The sequence below is a fragment of the Anomalospiza imberbis genome, chromosome 13, assembly GCF_031753505.1.
Source record: "Anomalospiza imberbis isolate Cuckoo-Finch-1a 21T00152 chromosome 13, ASM3175350v1, whole genome shotgun sequence".
Classification (NCBI taxonomy): Eukaryota; Metazoa; Chordata; class Aves; order Passeriformes; family Viduidae; genus Anomalospiza; species Anomalospiza imberbis.
In genome coordinates, this window is record NC_089693.1 from 4,649,898 (window position 1) to 4,670,887 (window position 20,990).

Consider the following 20,990-nt stretch of genomic DNA (forward strand, 5'->3'; position numbering starts at 1 on the left):
TATAGTCCAGTTCATCCCTTGGTGGCTGCTTGAAAAAACACTTCTCTCCAAAAACACACAGGTACTACCAAAGGGGGAAAAAATAAAAGGCATTACACATCCCTTTTCAATTTTTGCACACCCAAACCCCAGTGTGGGGTCATTTCTCCTTCCCACAGTGTCCATGTCATTGAAAAGCAGCTTCTCCATACAGCACAAGTGCTCTGTGGAATTAGCCATGACAGGGACGTTAATTTATAGCATGATAGTCGTATTGGGAAGTGATTTTGCTTTTCAGCCTCCTCTTGTGCAAAAGGTGGCACTGTCCTGCATCTGCTCCAAGTGTGACAGGCAGGAGCTCTAGAGCACCAGGGAAATTGCTGTGAGCTTTTACCAGTGGTACTTCCCGTTGGACAAACTCTCAGCTGATGGAAATCAGCACTGCTCCACAAAAAGCGATGAAAACAGCAATACAGGCTCTTTATTCGAACAGATGTGTTGCTTAAGGAGTATGTTATAATACCTAAATGTCTACTAAATTAATTGTTCTAGATCCAAAGGCAAAGGTAATGCTGTTGTTGGGCTGCAGTATGTTTATGCACAAATTTGCACCCATAAAAACAAACTTATTCAGCTGGTACAAGGGATTCCAAACCAACCTGAACTACCACACCAGTGCACAGTGCTAACAATAATTCAGAATTTCCCTTCCTCTCATAGCTCAAACACTGGTGACATTCCTATCAGAGCATTAAATATCTGCTGTAAGCCTCTGTTTAGCAGGAAGATTACATTCCCCAGATTTCACAGTTCAAAAGTTTATACTGTCCTGAGCTATTTATAGACTGCTGACACTGCCTCTTCTTCAGTGTAGATATCCTGGGGGAAGAAAAACAAATAATAATAATAAGTTTGAGCCAGTTTGAAAAGGTTTTCAAAGAGTTGTTTTCTGATTAACTCTCAGTTCTGCGTCAGAAACTTGTCTTTGATGGCTTGGGGTTTGTCATTAAGTATTCTTCTGACCTTCCATTAAACTTGACACTTTGAAAAGAAAGTTAAAATTTAGAAGTGGATAATCAATACTAAAATCAACATATCCTTTGCTTCTAGTTAATCATTTACTCAGAAGGAACAGGAATGGCTTTTGGGAAAGAAAAAACAAATTAAGGAATCAGGTTAAAAATTATTTTTGCTATAACAGAGCCATCATTAATAGAATGACCACTTCACCCTGTACATCCCTATCTCTAGTTTTCACTTCCCATTGTACACCTTTTCTCTAGGTCTTTCAGCACATAAATCCCTCAAACTCTCTCTTGATGTAGGATTTCTTTCAAAACCAAAAATAGATATATTTATGTCATCTCCATATATCCAGTTCCTGAGAGATAAGGCTCAGGTCTTGGTCTAATCCCATTTACACAGATCAAAATCAGAACTTATTCCACTGGAGTGAGCAGCGTGGCACTGCTTAAAACCTGCCCTGCTTCTTACTTTTGGCAGTTTTGTGTGTGATGCTTTTAACACATCTCTGAGCCAAGTGATTTGAATGTGTTCTTTAATTAGAGTTCTGTTTTTAAAATCAGATGGCACTCATGCTTGTGATGATCTCTGCCCTGCCAGTGCTCTCAGGTCAATGTCCTTCACATCCAGCCTGACCCTGCCCTGATCTGGGGCTGGCAGTATCACACTGATTTGCCTTTTCATTCCTCAGTGAAAATTATCAGGTTCCTATTTTATGGTTGTACTGAGAAGGGAAGAGGTAGAGAGAGGGAAAAGTTTTGGAACCAATCAAATGCTTCCAGGGATGGTGATCCCACCACTTCCCTGGGCAGCCTGTTCCAGTGCTTAACTCTTTCAGGGAAGAAATTTTTCCTAATATCCAACTTAAACATCCCTGGTGCAACTTGAGACCATTTCCTCTTGTCCTCTCAGTTCTTACTTGGGAGATGAGACCAACTCCCACCTGGCTACACCTTCCCATCAGGATTATTGTGTGATTTCTTCTGTGCAAACCTCAAAGCATTTCTCAATATCAATACTTGCTCTAGTTATATGAAACCATCTTTCAACTTCCCGAAATATATTCAGGAATGATATTAAATATTTCATAAAACTGTAGCAAAGAGATGTTTGTAGACTTTGGGTGACCTGCTGCTTATTCTGAAGTGAGAGGAAGTGCTTCAAGGGTGTATTAATTTCAAAATAATTTTAAAGAAGTCTTGTGTTTGTTGGATATCTGCTTTGCCCAGCTGAAAATCAAGGCCAGGATGACTCAGTCATTATACTATAACTTGAATTCACCATCCTCCCTGCATGCAACACACACAGCATGATTCAAGGTTAAGCACGGAATATCAAAAGACTCAGAGCATGGACAATTTTAATGGTAAAGGAACCTTGACTTTTACTGATTATATTAGTTCAACTAAAATTGACCTTCAATATATGAAGATTTCATTTTCACAAATACATGGTGTGACTGATGCCTTTTATTAGGCTTACAAAAAATTAATCAGAACTGAAGCTTTCAAGGCCACAATCTCTTTTTTCAGTTTCAGTTACAGATAACGGAAGGAGGGACATAGTTATGAGATCTTAAAAGCTAAATTGATCTTTTTTGTTTGTTTGTTTCGTAATAAAATGCAATAGCACTGCTATTTGTCAGGTCCTGTGAGCTGGCATTGCTGCTAAATAACAAACAGGCCACTTCCCAGCATTATCTCCAGAGCTGTTGCTTGTGCATATTTATCCAGTTAATGGGATGGATTTATTACAAGTGTTGGATAATTTGGACCCAGCCTACACTGATGTATTTTATGGCATGTGGTCAACCCAGTTATTATGGCCTGGGTCTGCAACTGCTCTGTAAACTGCAGCATGCAGTCATTAAAATGAATGAGCACAAGTGTTTGCTATGCTGGTTTTAATTATATGTTTATCTCTTTTCTCTTTTAAACTTCCATTTTATTTATACCACATGTGGTCACATATGGGCTGTAGATGTCATCTTAGGAGGTTTAGGAAAACCATAGGCAAGCAGCTTCCCTTATTTAGGAGGGTTTAACTCACCTCTTTAAGAGCAATTACAGGGCTATATATCTTAATGTAGATACATTTTCCTGATTTTTAGTGAAGTCCAGTATCCAGAGATGAGGGGGAATGAGCAAATCTTCATAATATGGAACACAGTTTTTAAGAGGGAATGTTTTAATGCTTATAGAATCGTAGAATTCTTTGGGTTTGGAAAGACCTCCAAGATCAACAAGTTCAATCATTATCACAGGTTAAACACAGTTTTTTTTATAGATGTTTGCATTATGACTTGGACATTTGGTCAAGAAGTTTCCTTAGTAACCTCTATAAAACGAAAATGCTGGAGAATGAAACTCATCAAACTAAAAGTATAACATATAATAGTTTAAACTTGTAGTTTAAGGCACAAATAAATTATGCTTTCATGGCTCAGTATTGTTTTCTCAAAGTTATGCCATGTGGATAAATATAATTTCCTTTTACATTCATGAACATTAGTGTGAAAATATAGGTCATGTGTTGGAGGATATCTCTGACTGCACAATTCCACCAAAGGAATGCACTGAAAACACACAGATTCTATATTATGGTGCAAGAAATCCAGAGGAATGGACCTGCTCTATAGGGCATTGACATCCTGTTAGGTCTGTGATTTATACCATGAAAATCTTGTAGCTTACTAGTTGGCTTATGGGTTTACTCTTCATGTGATTTTATTGGTGGAAATGGGCCAGGAAAACCAAAAGGGGATGGAAAGCTCACTTTCAGAGAGTTGTACAGCCTGGAAATTTGCTTCCAAGGAATGTTAATGTCAGAACAAACAGTCATCGAAGCCCTTCTAAAAATCAAAGACATTGTTTTAGACCTTATAGCTCCTTTGGACAATTAGGAGTCAAAGCGAGTAATGTACAGATATGTGAAAATTAGCAAACACATTACTTTCTTCATTGGGTGAGCTATCTATTCCCAACATTGGCTCAAGGCCTACATCCTTCACATGACAGAATGTGAACAATTTATGCATTTGACTAAATCTGCTTAACCTGGGTCAAACTACACCCATGTTGGAGCTCTGCCATCATAAGGAAGAAAGAATTATAGATCTGATAGTACATGTTCTGATGAAGGAGAAACAGTGACACTGGGCTGATCAACAGTTTAACTATGACACAAGAGGCTCCCTCTGAGGACAGGATCAGGTCTATTGAAACGATCAATTTAAGTTTTAAATTATACTTTTAATTATTTAGACTAGAACATCAGCAGAGCTAGGAAAAAAAAATCCCTTTGTGTCAAGCAGTAATTACATCTGACTTTTTCACCAAAAACTCTAAGTGCTGTAGAACTGCATTAAAACTGCTTAAATGTAGAAGGTTCTTTCTTTTGCATAGTTGAGACTGTGCGCTGAACTAGATAGCTTTGTTAGCAGGGCACACGGCTTCTCGTTCCTGGAGCCCTGCTTGAACCCTTGCTTAGATGAGTACACTGGTTTTGCTCAGTCATTAGTAGGCACTTACTCATATCAAAATGCACTGCATTTAATTCAGGACAGTTGGCAGCCTCTGCACAAGCAAGACTCCAAAATGAGCCAGCATATGAAGGAGAGGAATGTCTTCAGCTTAGAGCTGGGGTTACCTCTAGGGCAAGGAGGGGATTTTCTCACTCCAGCTGTCTGCTTTGGGACTGGTATTCAGTGCCTGATACTCTGAGACCTGCAATCTTGGTGAGGGAAGGCGGGGGGGAAATATAGAAGAAAGTAAATAGCCACTCAAATGCTCACTAGGAGAAAAGAAAATTGTAAATAACACACACATTAAAAAAAAATCCAAAATATACCTGCTCATGCATCAATCGCCTCCATTTCAGACATGGTGCCAAACAGAGAGGATGAATGAGGGTTCAGCTCAGTTAGGGAGAGTGCAAATATCAACAGCACTAAAGCTACTTTTCAGGTTAGCATAATCTTCTGTCTGCAAATACAGTGTGGTTTATCTGATTTTTTTTTTTTTTTTGTTGGACAGCTGTGATCTTCTCCTTTCAAAACCTTGTCACTGCCGTTCAGCAGAAATGTAAGTGATATGATTAAGGAACATGGCATCTTGTATAATCGGTCGTAATCATTATCTAGGGGTTTCAGTAACATGACACATGCACAGCAACAGCAGCATCTGCTATGGACTGACAGATATCTCAAGCTCAGGATGACGGAAGCGCACTGAGGGATTTGTAAACTTGTCTTGGCTAATGCCACTACCCTGATGTGAACCTGTTGTTGGCTATGCTGCTTAAAGGCCAAAGATTAAAAGTGTTTTATAAAGTTCATCCTGTGTCTCATGAATCTCCATCTCTGGCTGATGTGGGATGTGTTACCTTGGCAGACCTTTCCCACTTTCACTGATAGGATGGCCCTTTTGAAAGTAGCTCAAAAGAGCAGAACTCTATTTCTGTAGCATTTCCTCACCATACACCAGGTTGGTCTTTTACAAACACTCAGTAGTGGATTAACTGTGTTTCTAGAGTAGTCAACAAAGTTGAATTGTGTAGTATCTGCTCTGCAGTTTAAAACTCGAGGAGACAGATTCCCAAGCGCAGGGACACGTGACTGTGACTCGCGTGAGTGCCACGGTGTCTTTGTGCTGGCCGAGCAGCTCCACACCCTCCATCCAAGCTGAAGACCACAGACCACAGACCACAGACCATGGCCCTGGGGACAGCAGCCATTTTCTGGAGGCTTCCAAAGGGAAATCTGAAGTCTGTTTCTTCCTGAGCCTGCAGAGACTAAAATCCAATCTCTCCCTTTCTGCATGTCTCTCCCAGCCACTGTGCTACTAAAGGTCTGGGAGAAGTGGAGATGAGAGATGTTTTCCATGCCTCCTTGTTGTAAGAGTCACTGGAAGGCAAATGGCAGTGAGCCAGAAGGAGAACAAGCAAATGAGAATCCTGCCAGAAATGGGATACATGCTTTTTTTTTTTTCCCTCATGTTTTTTGATTTGGCAAAATTTAAAACAGCTGTAGACTGCATTAATTTGCTCTGAGGTCTGAGTGATTGCCAAGGCCGTGGTTGGGGACATCACTTTTGCGCACCAACTGTGGAAATTCATCATTCCTCCATGTCAACATCAGAGGATTAAGGCTTGGGCACTGTTCCTTTATTGTGACTCCAACATTTTGGTCACTTCTAGGCAGGATCTTGTACTCAGCCTGCTTCATTCAACTTTTTGTGAACATTACTACAGCTGTACTCCTGGTACAGTTACAAGCTACCAGCCAGTGGGCAGCCTGAAGTCAGGTTTGTGCTGCAGTGAAGCAAAACTCATTTTTATGCAAACACAGCAGTTTATAAAGATAAAGTCCATCTAGAGAGGCTGCTGTAATAGTATCATTTATTTGCATCTGCCATGCATCTCAGTTCCAGGGGTCCCAGAATGCAACATTCACGATTTTCAGATCCTGAGTAACATTTAGGATTATTCACAGGTATCCAACAGTTATAAATAATGGCTGTATTGAAAAAAATGGACAGTCTTTAAACAGGTTAAATGCATAAGTGTCAGCATATTATACATGTTATATATTCATTTTTCGCCGGAGCAGAACTGCAGATCATGTTCCGTCAAACCATGTTAACTAAGAATAACACAACTAATTTTTCCAAATTTATTTATTCGCACTTTACTTTCTTCAGGTTCTATGGATAAGGATTTTTCATAAAATTTTAGAACATTATGATTCTGATTTTGTTGCTCTCATCATAAAGGACTTTATTCCCCAGATTATCTCCATAGGTCAGGTTTTTTGATTATGGGATGGGTTATGCTGATTTATACCATTTGAGAATCTGGACCACTGAGTTCAAGAGGATAACTAATGGAGTCAGGAGCTCATCAAGTTCAGTGATGGCATCAGAATCTGATTCTTCTTGTGTTCAGGAACAAAGGATTGATAACTGATGAAAGGAGAGGCAATTAGTTAACCACATTTATGAAGAAGACAAATACAGAATGCAAATGCACTTGCCTCTTTGAGGCTCCCTCTGCTATTGCCTCATGGAACAAAAAAAAAATCATTTTCCTTTATTCTCAAATACAAACATATTGAATTATTATTGCCTAATTGCCAGATGACTCTTCCTTCTTGCTTTCTTTCAGGTCAAGGTTTGAAAGAAAAATATGTGTATAGATAAAACAGGCGCAGATCAGATGCAAAAATCCACCTGCTCCATTTATTAATGCAACATGTGAAAATACAGCGTCAGGAATTAGGTAGCATATAAAAGTGCAGCTAGATAAATTTAAAAATAATTTTGAATAGAGATACAATTGGGAATACGGAACAGGGTGAGATTAAACATAATGTAGTAAAAGGTAGAGAAAACAATTTGACACAACATGGCAGTGGTCAGAGTTTCAGCTCTCAAAAACTGCATTTTTACTGAAGGCTTTGCCACAGGTGAAGTCACGATGGCTGCTCCCACCTTGTGCACGGGCACGAGCAGGTGTTCCTGCCTCCTCTTTGCCTCTGAGACAAACACCTGCTAATATTAGCCACCTCCTCCCCATCGCCACCAGAAGGAGCTTAGCAGATGATATTTTCATTGGATTGTACAATAATGTGAAGTCTTTCCTAATCTTATTTGGCACATTACCCATTGGATTTATGGAAATCCTCGGTGAGCTCTGACCTGGAGGTGTGGCGGCCGCATAAACTCTGTGCGTGAGCGGTGTCGCCGTGGTCACGAGGAGTGCCCTTGGCTTTACCTATTGCTGAAGTTTTTGGCTAGGCTGACAAGTAACCCTTAAATCCAAAGGGAATGGAGTATAAAAATCAGTCTTCCAAACACACAGTGCTTTGGCTGATTAGCATGGAGAAAAAGGAATTAATAATGAGGAGGAAAAAAAGGATAGCCAGAAACTACAAACACCAGGGAGCCCATTTCAGTGTTGCTTGAAAATAAAGCAACAATAGCAAGACTAGTCATCTCATTAAATAATAATTTGTTATTTCCCTTAATGCTGCACATGTTCTTTAAGGGCTGTGACTTCTTAAGACAGTTTGACTATAATTCCCACATATTTATCAATAGGAAACTCATATAACTTTTAATGAGTCCTTGAACTGACCACCTGTGAACAAGGAGTATCTTAAACCTTGTCTCTTCAAATATGAAAAATAATTTAAGGATAAGTTTTCCTTCATGTGGCTGATATAAAGTGGGTTGTGAAATTACTGGCACACAGCTCAAGCCATTCTCCCTACAAAATTAAGACATGGCTACTCCTCTCCAATGGCAAGGAGTGGAAGTTGTTCTCATTTCATGCATTTGGAAAATTGCAGGTAATTAGAGAAGAAAAACAAAATAAACTGTTTATTAAAGAATGGTTCTTCCATTACAAATGTGCATTGATACATTTCTTTGTGGTCAGAGTCCAGCCATCAGGAAAAAATTTCAGTTGTTGAAACTAGTCCAATGGTCTTTCATGTCTTCATGTTTCATGACAAGAGATGAGTATGTGCTTTGAGCAGGATTCTGCACTCAGGGGAATTTCATTTTGATATGAAATTAAATTCATATTACTTCCTGCACAATTTCAGAAAAAAATTATGCAAAGAATGTAATTTCATTTCAGCTGAACCAGCTTGTAAGTTTCACCAGCTCTATCTATAGTGCTCATGACTGGTTATAAAATGCAATCGTACTTCATTTTATTCTTATTTATGTATCATCTGTCAGATTTTCCTGTTTCACTTTGACTTCATCATTCTGATTAAATGTTAATATTTTGGTTTTAAACTACATATCCTCTGGCATATGATGCCACATGCAGAGATTTTTTTTTCCTGTAGCACTTTAACAAGATGATGCCATATCAATATATCTGCATTAAAATTTTCAATAATTAGGAAAGAAAAATGTTACATTTTCAACCAGGAATTTTCAAATATATTAAAATAAAAGGATATTCTGTTCTAAACCAGAAAACATTCAGATGATGCTTTCAACACAGAAACTTTTGTTTCAGCGTTTGTTGTAAGACAGTTACGTTGATGCCTTCAAAGGTAAATATTTGCAAGGAATCAATTTTTTTTGAGATTTGAAATTTGCATTTTCATCCCAAATTAGGAAGAAACAAAATGGCATTTAAATTCCATGTTTACATACAGTTTCTCAATTTTTAGTCCACAGATATGGGACCATCCTGCTGGAATGCAATGCAGGTACTGGAACTCCGGTGCCATTTTTGGGAAGACTGTGGATACACTGAAGGCATTTCCCAGCCATGATCTGCAAGGGAAAATGGTGAAGAAGCCAGAAAAAGAGGGAAGCAAAACCACCACAAATGCACCAAGTGTTTTTGCAGAAATAGCAGCATAGCCAAGGTACCTCCATCCCTTCACTCTGATGGCAATCACATCACAGGTAACACGATGTCTCCTGCTTTGGGCAGCACTGCAGAGATAACCTCCCCATGACAAACAGATTTTCAGCAATTTTTTCCTGTCTGCTGGCCTGAACCTGAATTTTCTTTGATGTTAAACATAAATATCCAAACACTGCTCCTATTTTCTCCTTGCATAAATAAAGTGTCCAGGGGCAGAGGGGAGAGGTACTTGCTGTTGCCTTTCTGTTGTGACAGCGTCAAACAAAAGCCATGCTCGGTGTTTTCCAGAGGGCCATCTTTGTCTTACAGAAAACGTAATTGCACCCTTTTAAAATATCATCCCGGTGCCACAGAGCATTGGGTGGATGTGTTGAGTGATTTACTGCACCAGTGACAGAGTCCTTTGGTTTTCCTGCAGTTCTAATGGTGCTGTGGAAAGCTTGAGGCTACACGGCTTTTCTTTTTGTGGCACTGGCCTCAAATTGCTCTCAAAAGGAGCTTGGTGCCTCATTTTTCCATTTGCCATATTAGAATGGATATACAGCAGGAGCAACTGCCTTACATTTCCCATTCTTCATGTTAAACATAATCTCCCAGCCTGAGTGCTGAATCACATCTCCCAACTATTTCCTGCTCCAACTGTGTCTTCACTTGTGTTGCTTTTATTTACCGCGTCAGCCCGCACCTTTCTTAACAGTGTTGCTTTTCTTCCCCTTCAAACAAATATATCCTATTCTCTATGGCAATTTTTGAGCTGTGTGCTCAAGTCAGGGGTTAGACAAACCTTATCAGTATGCTTGTGTGTGTATGTGCGTGCACTTGTGTATGTAATTCAGGTATTTTCTCCTACTGAACAGGACAGTTGCATTGGGAAGCTGGTAAAAGCTAGAGTGGAACAACAGCACAATGCATCAAAGGGGGAACCGAGATTCTTTTTTTTCCATAATTTTAGCTGAATGCATCACAAAGTGGCAATTATATGGCACATTTTTCTTCTAAAAAATTGGCCTCGTTGTGCCTCTAGACAACAAAACAGCATGAAGAAACCATACAGGCACAGCTTGGTTCCAAATAACCATGTTTACCTAATATACACAAATATGCCAGGCCTAACTATATAAATATTGCTGTTCTGACTTATTTCTGGAAGTTTCTAAAACACATAACGTGGTGAATTGAAAAGAACATTCGCTATTTATTTTCATTATAGGAAAAGGCACTAAGTCTCAGGTATAAATATATTTGCAATGTGATAGGGAAAGATGACAGGAGTATCCATGGAGCATTTTATAGCCACTCATATGGTGAAAAACACACAATGGAAAAATTGGTTTGAGGTGTTCAAATTTATATAAGAGGCATTCTGATTTATCTAGAAAATGCTTTCTATGGTATTTAATTTGAATTGATTCATGCCATGGTTTTTCTTTCTTTTATAAAATATTCAAGAGATTCTCAGGGTGACATGAAGCACTTTTAAGAGAACTACCAGTTATCTCCTCTTTTCTTATCGCTTGGGCAGCTTTTTCCAGCATTCAGAAGTAGTGCTTGAGTTTTAAAGCTCCCTTCCACGATTGCTGTCAGATGAGGTGTATTGACAGAGAGGTTTTGCTCTGGGGACCTAATGTAGCATTTGAATGCATCAGAAATTGTAAATGATGCAAAATTACTCAAAAAAATATTCCTAACAGAACTCAGAAAATTCCCAGCCTGGAAGTGTGACTGATTTTAACAAATGACAGATTCCAAATGTAACAAAAGATAATTTCTGTCTGATTCCAGGGGAGTGGATGACAGATGACTCTTAGCCCGTGGCATGTGCACCTGGCAGTGCTGTCACGGCGTGCCCGTGCCAAGGGCACAGGGCTGAGATGCCAAACCTGGCTGATAATGGGATTAAAGACTGTAAGAGGCACCCGCTGCCTGTTAGGTTTTGATTTGAAGTGTCCTGTTGGTGTCTTCCAGGAGGATTTGTACAGAACAGAGCCATGGCAGGCATTCCTCACTCACTGAGAATTTTCCTCCTTTTCAGTTGCTGGGAAAAACAGGGATTTAGGGGAGTCTAACTCACCTCTCAGCTGGTGCAGAGGTCAGGGCTGAGATCTAGCAGATACGACTTCCACGTGATGCTGAGGCTGCCAAAAACTATTACTGTGACTGGTGTCCAACTATGCCAATCTTTGGGATGACAACTGGGTGAATTACCAGGAGCTCCATCTCCACGTCACCTGTCCCAATGCTCTCACGGGACATGCTCTGTGATGGTGGCTGCCCCAGGGCATGAAATGGTGGCGTTGTACTCCGTGTCCCAGTATAAACTGGTTAAACTGGGGCACACCTGACCCTGTAAAACTGAACATCACTGCCATTAGAAGCAGTACAAAGCAAAAGAGTTGCAAGAAGAGAATGCTGGAGGGGAGTGAAAAAGTATTTAGGAAAAATGCAAAATGAGACCCCTGTTCATAGTGTAATTTGGCTTTTTTTTCCTCAAAATATTTGTCACCCTAGTTCAAGTCCTGCAACTTATTACTGTAAAAATACCAAAGAAAAGGTCTCCTCCCCTTTTTGACATTTGTTTTCTTTTTAGAGCATCTGAAACAACATGATTTGTGGTTTGGCATTTTTTTCTGTTTTTACTTGGTGGGTTTGGTGTTGTTTATTTGAAAGGACAGAGGCTTTACTTTGTTACTTTCTTATTCACTTCTGTTTTTCTACTCTATAAACTACAATATTCCCTCAGTTCGGAAAGAAATAGATTCTGACTAAACTATATCTTCCTCTTTCCTCTAGCCACTTTCTAAGAGCAAGAAAATACTTAAAAATTCTGAAGGAGCAAAAAGAAATTTGGGAAAAAAAGAGTTTAAAATAAGGAAAAATAAATCACTAACATGCTTTTTGCACATTTTTTTTCCCATGCAAATATAAAACTCCAGAATATTTTTAAAAATCACACTTTGAGAATAGAATTTAAAAATTTCAACTTCAAGTGATGGTTTTGTAGTTATAGTCTACTGTTCTGTAGAAAATGAAGTATTTTTTGAATGCCAGCCTATTCACTCATAAGTACATAGCCTCTATTAAAAATTGGCCTCAAAAGATACTTTAAGAAAAAAAAAAAGTCTAAAAATTCCAAATTATAATCAGTCTTAAATTATGTACCAGTTTGCTGAAGAGATTAATCTACTTTTTAAATGTACAGAGTCAAAAAAACAATATATTTTTGAAAGAGAGCCCTTGCATGAAGGAGCATGGAAAGACCTCACTGGGTAACTATTCTATACCAAGAGAGATATTTCAGGGGACTAAATTTAAAAATCTGATTTCTTGAAAAAACAATATCTAGTGCAGGTCCCTCATTGCTGACACCTTTTTAGTGTCAATCTTCTGCTGTTGAATCTCAAATTTTATGCTCCATTGAAACCAGTTCCATCACGGATGTAGTCCAATTATAGCAAATTTAAGGAGAAGAATTAATTAATTATTTTATGTTATTTTTTTGATATCTTAGATGTCTTTTCCAACCTTAATGATTCTATTATTTCCTTTTTGATTATTTTTGAATAATAAGAATAAACTCCAGCTGGGATAATGGATGGCTCTGGATTTGTCCCACTTCTTAGACCTTTTATTTCTTTCCTATAAACCATAAATCTTTGATGACGTGGGTCCAATTGCCTCAAAGCCACTACATAAACGTTATATTTCCACCAATTTTATTTAACTTCCATTACTTTTTCCCAGAGCTCTGCTCCTTATTCAAATTAAAACCAAACAAACAAACCAAAACCATCTTTTCATTCCTTTCCCTCGTCCGGATGCCTTGCAAAGCAGAGAGAAACGACGGCTTTGATCTGGGCAGAGCGTGGATTTTCTTTCTTCTTTTAAGCAGGCAGAGGATATTCGTGCAAGGGAAGGATCAGGGTCAGGCCAGGCACAGCTTGTAAGTGAAGTTGTCTATCTCCAGGCCACACAACTCTGCTGCAAGTTTCCCTAATGCCTTGGCAACACTCCATGGCCCAACCTGGAGACACTGAGCTCAGCAGAGGAAGCCAATTAGGTTATAACCTGCACTTGGTTCAAGCCCAGGTCCTGGCCATGAGCTCTGGCTGCCTTATCCATTAAGCTGCCCTGAATCGGTGTGAGGTTTAAATTGGAACAGTTTGTTTTGGTGAAAAAAATAATAATCATAATTTCCATAGAAACCAGAAAAGGATAAAATACTGTGAGAAAAATACAATTACAAAAGCTATTTCTTTTAATTGATCATCTTTGCTGTTCTCCTTGCTGTAGCTTCTCTGAGAACATGCTTCTAATTGCATCATTTCATTAGCAAATCTCCTGTTTTATTTAAAAGTCCATATGTAAATGAGAACAGTATTAAGGGGAAAAGAAAAAACATTCTGGTGCATTTGCATTTGTGGAAAGGGCCAAACCATGAATGAAGGCTACCACATTTGGAATTCCATCTATATTCCTCTTTTTTTCTTAATACATTTGGCGGGGGAGGTGGAGGGGAAATAAGCAAAAAATTAAGACATGAGCACGGAACCTCAACTTCCACAAATTGGCACAACTCCATCCAACTCGGTGGAGCTTCTCTGATTTATATCAGAGAAGATATAATCAAAGATCTGGGCTAAAGGTTTATGGGAATAATGGGAACGGGAGGATTTCAGCGGCGCTTCACCAATGGAGGAGAGAAGATGCTGTGGGGAGCTGCACATGCAGCGCATGGCCATGACTGCTCGCACACTAATTAAACCAGTTTTATATTTTGGTACTGGAAAGATGGTTAAAACCATCTGTTTCTTTTTAGAAATCAGTTTCTTTTCTACTAGCTAAGGAGAAAATGTGGACAAAATTAGATCTAGGTGATAAATAGTTGTTTGGGGTTTCTTTCTTCTGCATCTGAAGGTCAAGATGTAAATAGGATTTGCGTCAGTACTTAAGGACAGATGTAAAGGTTTATTGCAGTGCAACAAACAACATGATCTTAGGTAAATCTCCAGTGTTTTGTTTCAACCAAAGCAGTGATTTAATTTATTTAGTGTTCTATTTCAGCTTCCTCCTTTCTACATGTTTTAACCCTTGCAATGTGGAAGCGTTTAATATAGATTGAAACAAACGTTGAGAGAGATATTCCTGTTTTTTTTACTGTAACTAATTGTGGAATATGACCCAGTCTGAGGCCTCTTACACATCAGGCAATCAACAGGCTGATGCCTCAGTGGAGTGTTCCAGCAAATTACCTGGCACAGCCATCACAGGGTAGCTGTGCTGGAGCACATCCCTGGAGCTGAATTAGAGGTTGTAAATTGCCTCCACAAATCCCTTCCCTCATAGTCACTTATTGTCCCACATAAGTAGCTATCATTTTAATAGACAGAGTCTTGTGTGAGGGATGCAAAATCATGAAAAATATGAAGTGCATCATACAGAGAAAAAACACAGCTCCATTGAAATTATACCTTGTCAAGAGAAAAAATATTCTGGTTGGCTGAGCGTGAATCAAAGAATTTGGAGGACCAGAATGCTGGAATTACCTGGTCTCAAAAAGTAGGGAGGCCCAGAGAAAAGGGCCTGGTTTGCTTATTTAGACTTCTCGTCCTCTCGACTTTCTTCTTTTTCTGTTGGTCACAAAGAACTAAAATATAAAGAATGACAACTTGTATTTATGGAGTAGATAGTCCAGGAGACAGATAATGGCACAAAAGCAGTTCCCCTGGGAAAACAGCTTGAACCCAGCTGGAGTAGGGAGCAGTGGCCATCCCAGGCTGCCCAGGAGCCCAGGGCTGGTGGGTCTGTGGGCAGTGTCCCTCCCCATATCAGGGTTTCAGTGGTTCACAGGCTCCGCATTGGCCCTACAAACAAAGATGAATTTCACTCTCTGAGCACATCTGTCATCTTAGGGCTCTGACACTTTGCATGATGGTGCTTAGCAGTCGTGGTACTGTGCACACGAGGGATGTTGGTACTGCCTTTTTTCCTCTAAAATTGGTGCTTAATTAAAAAATAGGTACATGTGCATACCTGCAATCAGTTCTGTCATCTTATGCTGCAAACCCACAAATGGAATGTCGTGTATCTTTCTTGTCTTTGTTTTCTGCTCCAATCTTTTATTGCCCTTTGAAACATGAGCATTAATAAAACAAAGATCAGGACTATTTTCTCCCTTATTAAAAAATATTAAAGTTAAATATACGAGACCAAAAGGCTGAAAATTGGACAAATCAAAACACACTATCCCTCCTGAGTTCTGTTTGATTTTATATCTTGATATCCTTTGCTGACAAGGGAGAAATATCTTACACCACAGTGGAAGTCAACAAAGCTATTTCTCTCTTAAAGACTATGGGTAGAGGGCTCTATGTCTTGGTTTTTTACTGAAAAGAGAGATTTTTTTAAAGATTATATCCTTTATTGATTGATTTATTTATTTAATCCATTCACTGTTAGCACAGAAGCTTCTGCTTTAGCACTTTACTGTTGCTGCTTGACTGAACTATAGAGCTTACTTTTTTATGCAACCCTGAAATCAGCTTCAACATTGAAGCAAAGGCCATGACACTAGAGATTTTCAAGCTGATGGAGTAAAAGATATTGGGTTTATGTGTATCAGTGCAATAGTTGTTGAAAATATATAAAAAAAAAAGAGAACCATTGATCAAAATAATAGATAGAAGCATTTTTTAATCTGCACAAGTCCATACCTGTTTGTATCTCTAATTCTCTACACACACACACACACACACACACACACAAAGACATGCAGAAGTGTGTCTCTAACTCCCAAAGTATTTGGCATTCTATATATAGTTCAGCTTTTAGCTTGATTTCATTGACAGTTCACTCAGAATATCATTCTCCCTTCCCTTGTGAAAAACTATACATGTTAAGCCTTTTTTTTTTTTTTTAACGGAGCTCTCATGTTGTTTTCTTTCTTTTGTATGATATATGCTTTGCTTTGCTCTTGAAGCAGAAAAGCACAAGTTCTCAAATAGATTTTTGTTGCCAAAAATCAAGCATGTTTAAAGTACAGCCAACTTGATGAGGGTTTGCTTGAAGGGGAGAGGGAGCTTTCTCCTGCCACCCCAACAGCCTTCATGATGTCGTTGGCCGATGGAAAAGCCAATCTCAGGGTGAGATCCAAGGAGTGCAAACCTGAAGGACCTTGACATCTATGATTTAATCATTAGGACCGAGGTGCTCTGCTGAGGAACAGCCTCAGGAGGAGGTCAGATTTCAAGGATAACACTTGCACCAACAGAATGGTGTAAAAGAGATTTATTTTCTCACTACAGATATTTGTTCAATATGTTGTGTGTGCCACCAGTATATTTTCTGCCCTTGCATTCAATGCACCTTTAAGGAGAGCATGTTTCACTGTAAACAGTGCATGGATGAGTAGACTGAGGCACAGCAAAAGCTAATGATCTGACAGTTCAAAATTAATAACTAAATCAGCAAAACAAGTTGCAGAGGAGCACAAGCAACTGGCTGCAGTGGCTTGTTTATTATTCTAAATACATTAACATACCTCAGGCCTGACTCCCGTTCCTGAAGGTAAGGCTTTTTTGATGCAAAGCCTCCTAATATATCCAATTTTGTTCTGAATGCTCTGGGAAATAAGACTTAACTTTAAAAGAAAGCCTGTTTGTGCTTTAAAATGTCATATATATAGCCTGATTAATGGAAAGAGGTTAGAAAGAAATATATTTTAATATGGAGAACGTAGTTACCAGTGCACTATCAGAGCACAACTGACATGGGACGCAGTCTAAACAAAAGTCAGCAGCTACTAATGAGGCTTGTTAGTGATGCTAATCTATGTAAATGTTATTAATTGAGAACATCTATCTTTTATCTCCAACATTTGGTAATCAGGCAATTAAAAAACAATGACATTCCCGGCGGTTGTTCTCCCAGTTAAAAAAAAGTGATCAAAGAGTCCTGAATAAGGAAAGGGAAAGTCCCTTATCAAGAGCTGGGCCTTGCCTTGGGCTACCAGGGCTCATTAAAGGCAGAAAAGCTCTGTTGATCACCAATTAACCTGATTTGTAGGAACTCTGATAAAGACCTCAAACAACATGAGTTTTCTTAACTATAATAAATGACACAGTTTATTGACAAAAATAAAAACGTTTGGTTTGAAAAAGAACATAAAGGAGCCATTCAAATTGGATAGCCCTACCACACACCAGGCCTGGAAGACGTGGGATGGGTTTAACTTCACCACATTGGTGGCATATTATCAATGCTAGATACAGTCAAACCTATTAACAGCCATATACACAACAACCAAATATATACATATTTGGTAGCTGTCACATAAATTTCTGTCATCTCTAGTCATAACAGACAGCAGATTGCATTAATTATGTATGTACTATGCTCATGAATGGAAATTCAGCGCTCTAGGGTGAACTCTGCATCTCGAAACAGGAAAGTAAAAAAAAAAAAAAGATATTTTCTTGAGGCTTAATTGGTGGACATTTTGTGATTATACTTTTTTTTTTAATCTTAGCAGTTACTTTTAAATTATCCCTAGTGTAAATTTCCATATGGCTTCTTAACCCATTCTTTCCTTTCTGGAGAATTTAATTCTTCCTCTCAGGTATTGTTCATAGTGCCATGATGAGTAAGTATAACACCACAGTCTGACTGTCAACTATAACTGTAATTATTGCCAGCGATTCATTAATTCACATGGTGATGGCCTGTCCCTGTTTATGTCTCTGGAGAAAGGGAATCATAACTAAATGTAAAACTTGGGCCTTGCGTTGAGTGGGGAAAGTAGCACAAATGTGGTACCAAACTCAAGCATCCTCTGTATTTAAAGGTTAATCAGTTTTGGTTTAGCACCACAGCTATTCCACCAAACCTCTGTGTTGTGAAATTATCTGTTACAAACAAATTGTCTGCATAGTGAGGATCTTGCCAGCATTAGCATGTCTTATCAAATTATACCCTGGGCTTACATTGCTTTATATGCAACATTTTTAAAGTGTGCTTTAGGTATTCAATGATAAAATGCATTTCAGACTGTGAGATTAAAGCTGCCTTATTAGGTCTATCGAGTAGCTGATGTCCATGATCTTTATGGGCTGGATGTGACTTTGATAAGAATCAGACTGGGTCATAAAGTGAAAAAATACCACTGTCACTTTTTCTGACATATCCATTTGACACATGCAGAACTGTATCTCAGGTTTATACATCAAAAATTCAGCTTGCTTTTCTTCCTGATGATGGACACCTTCATCATTTCCACAGATATATTTTCCACTATAAAATATCTTTTCCTCCTCACATCTGCCTTCTTCATTCTCTGTTTGTGTCTATTCAGTGCAGAACAGAAGCAGTAAAGAAAATCATATGGGGAGGTCCAACGCCTTTAAATGAGCAATTTTTAAGAAACCTCAGCTCTCATACACAAATTGATGATATGTCGCGTTCAGCAGAGAATGTTTTTGGTGTCAGAGGACGTGTCTGAGAAGAAACAAAAAAGAGACATAGCAGTCAGGGTAGCATGAAATGTCAACAACCCCCTTTGAAGCCCAGACCCCTTTTCATTAAGATGATAAAATGAAAGATCAGCTGCTTAACGGTGGAGCATGTGAATATTTTGATCTGAGATGACGTCTGTGGTTTTGCTTTTTTAACTAATGCATTAGTGCCTCTCTCCCTCAGAAAAGGTATCAGTTAGTGATATCATGGGTGAGCTTTTATCTTACCATATAGATCTGAGCGTGTTTTACAGCAAAGATAATTATCTCCAACCAGCGATTTTGGTTGGTCTTTGATTTAGCTGTTCAAGCAGATGCCACCATAGAGATTCTATTATGCACAAACAATTGTATTTCATTGGTAAGTGCCCCACATGCCTACCTCATTATTAGAACCCAATTAATTTTTCTTTGTAATAAAATGGAAAGACTTAGAGCTAACAGGAAGGCTACTCTAAAGAAATTTGGACCAACCGCAAAGAGTACCTGGAAGGAGCAGAAAGAAAGAAGAGCGGTAATTACGTGACACATGCACACACACAAAAAAGAAAGAACATGAATTGAAGTTTCAGAAACAGGCCCAGGGAGCACAGATCGCAATCTGGCTAGATTGTGAAAGTACTACTAAGATGTTTTAATTATATGATTGATGTAAGCTTCAAAAGGAAACTCGGCGTTCACAATGGCTGCAAGGTTAGGAGTGTTATCTAATGTATAAAGAAAAACCACCACTGAGGGCAAACAGTGCACGTGAAACTTGAGACCTTTCTCTTTCAGAACCAATCAATAACGTCTTATTTTTAATCTATATTATGTTTAAGAAAATGTGATGACATCCTTGATTGAAGATCACACAAATAATTATGCTAATAATGACTGACTTTGTAGGATCTGCAAGGAGTGGATCTACGAGAACTGTCGTTTGAATTGCTGTGACACTGCATGCGAGGGGACCTGGTTCAATTACCTGACAGAAGTACATAGACTTCTTGTTTGAGACAAACTGGGGAAAGCACTGCTTGGGGACACTGATTATCACCTTCTAACACAGTTCTGATTACTTTAATCCAGTGACTTAGCTCACCAGCAAATTATCTCTTTTCAAGATAGTGGGGTTTGCTGACACTGGGAATCTCATCTTGCAGGGAATTCTGGTATTTCAAACATTCTTTTCCTCCAAATCAGAACAAAATCCTTCAAATTTTATTATTTTAGGAAATTTTTCTTTTTTTTTTTATTTTCAATCTTCTGATTGGAATTTGTTTTTTAATTACTTTTATCATTACAATTGTTATTATTAATGGGAAATAAATAAACAAAATTTAGAATGTACCAAAAGGAAATATTTTTATAATTAGGGGTTAAAAATTCAATGAAGAAATCAAAACAAATCTCTTTTTTTTAATCAGCAAATCATTGTATTCAAAAAGGAGATGTCTTCATTTGAAAATTGTAACTGGAAGGTGGTTTCTTAGTTCATTAAAACTTTGCAGAAGTGACCAAATGCTCTGCATGTCTCTGGCTATCAGGGCCAGGCAATAAACTGGTTTTCTGCCTTCCTTTTGGTGCTGAGCTGTTTGTTCCAGGGGATATGAGGAAATGTTACCTTTCCATACAAAATGCCTCTGCACACCCAACTAACTTTATTCAAAGGAACTAATAAGTATTTCTTGATGAGTACCCACAGGTGAGATGGTTGGACATTAAATAAGTCTTTATCCACAATGGGCAGAAGAATGAAATTAAAGCTATACATTCTCTGTGGCAGAGCAGATGTTTTTTAAATGCAAGCATCCACATAAACATCTTCTTCTGAGATGGGTCTGGGTAGTCCAGACTACCCACTTCTGTCAGGGCTTGTTATCGAAGGGTAACTTGTTTGCTTGGAGATAGCCAAATAAAATCATAACACACTTGGCCAATTCTATTTAAAAGTCCTTTTATGAGTCTTGATTGACCAGGCATGATGGTAATAGAGTGAGAGTTAATGCTACAAGCATTACACAGAAGAGGCAAAAATAAAAGCTTTACTGTGCAGACAGGAGGGGTGAAGGGTCCATTGAAAAGCAGAGAGATTAGCAACTCATC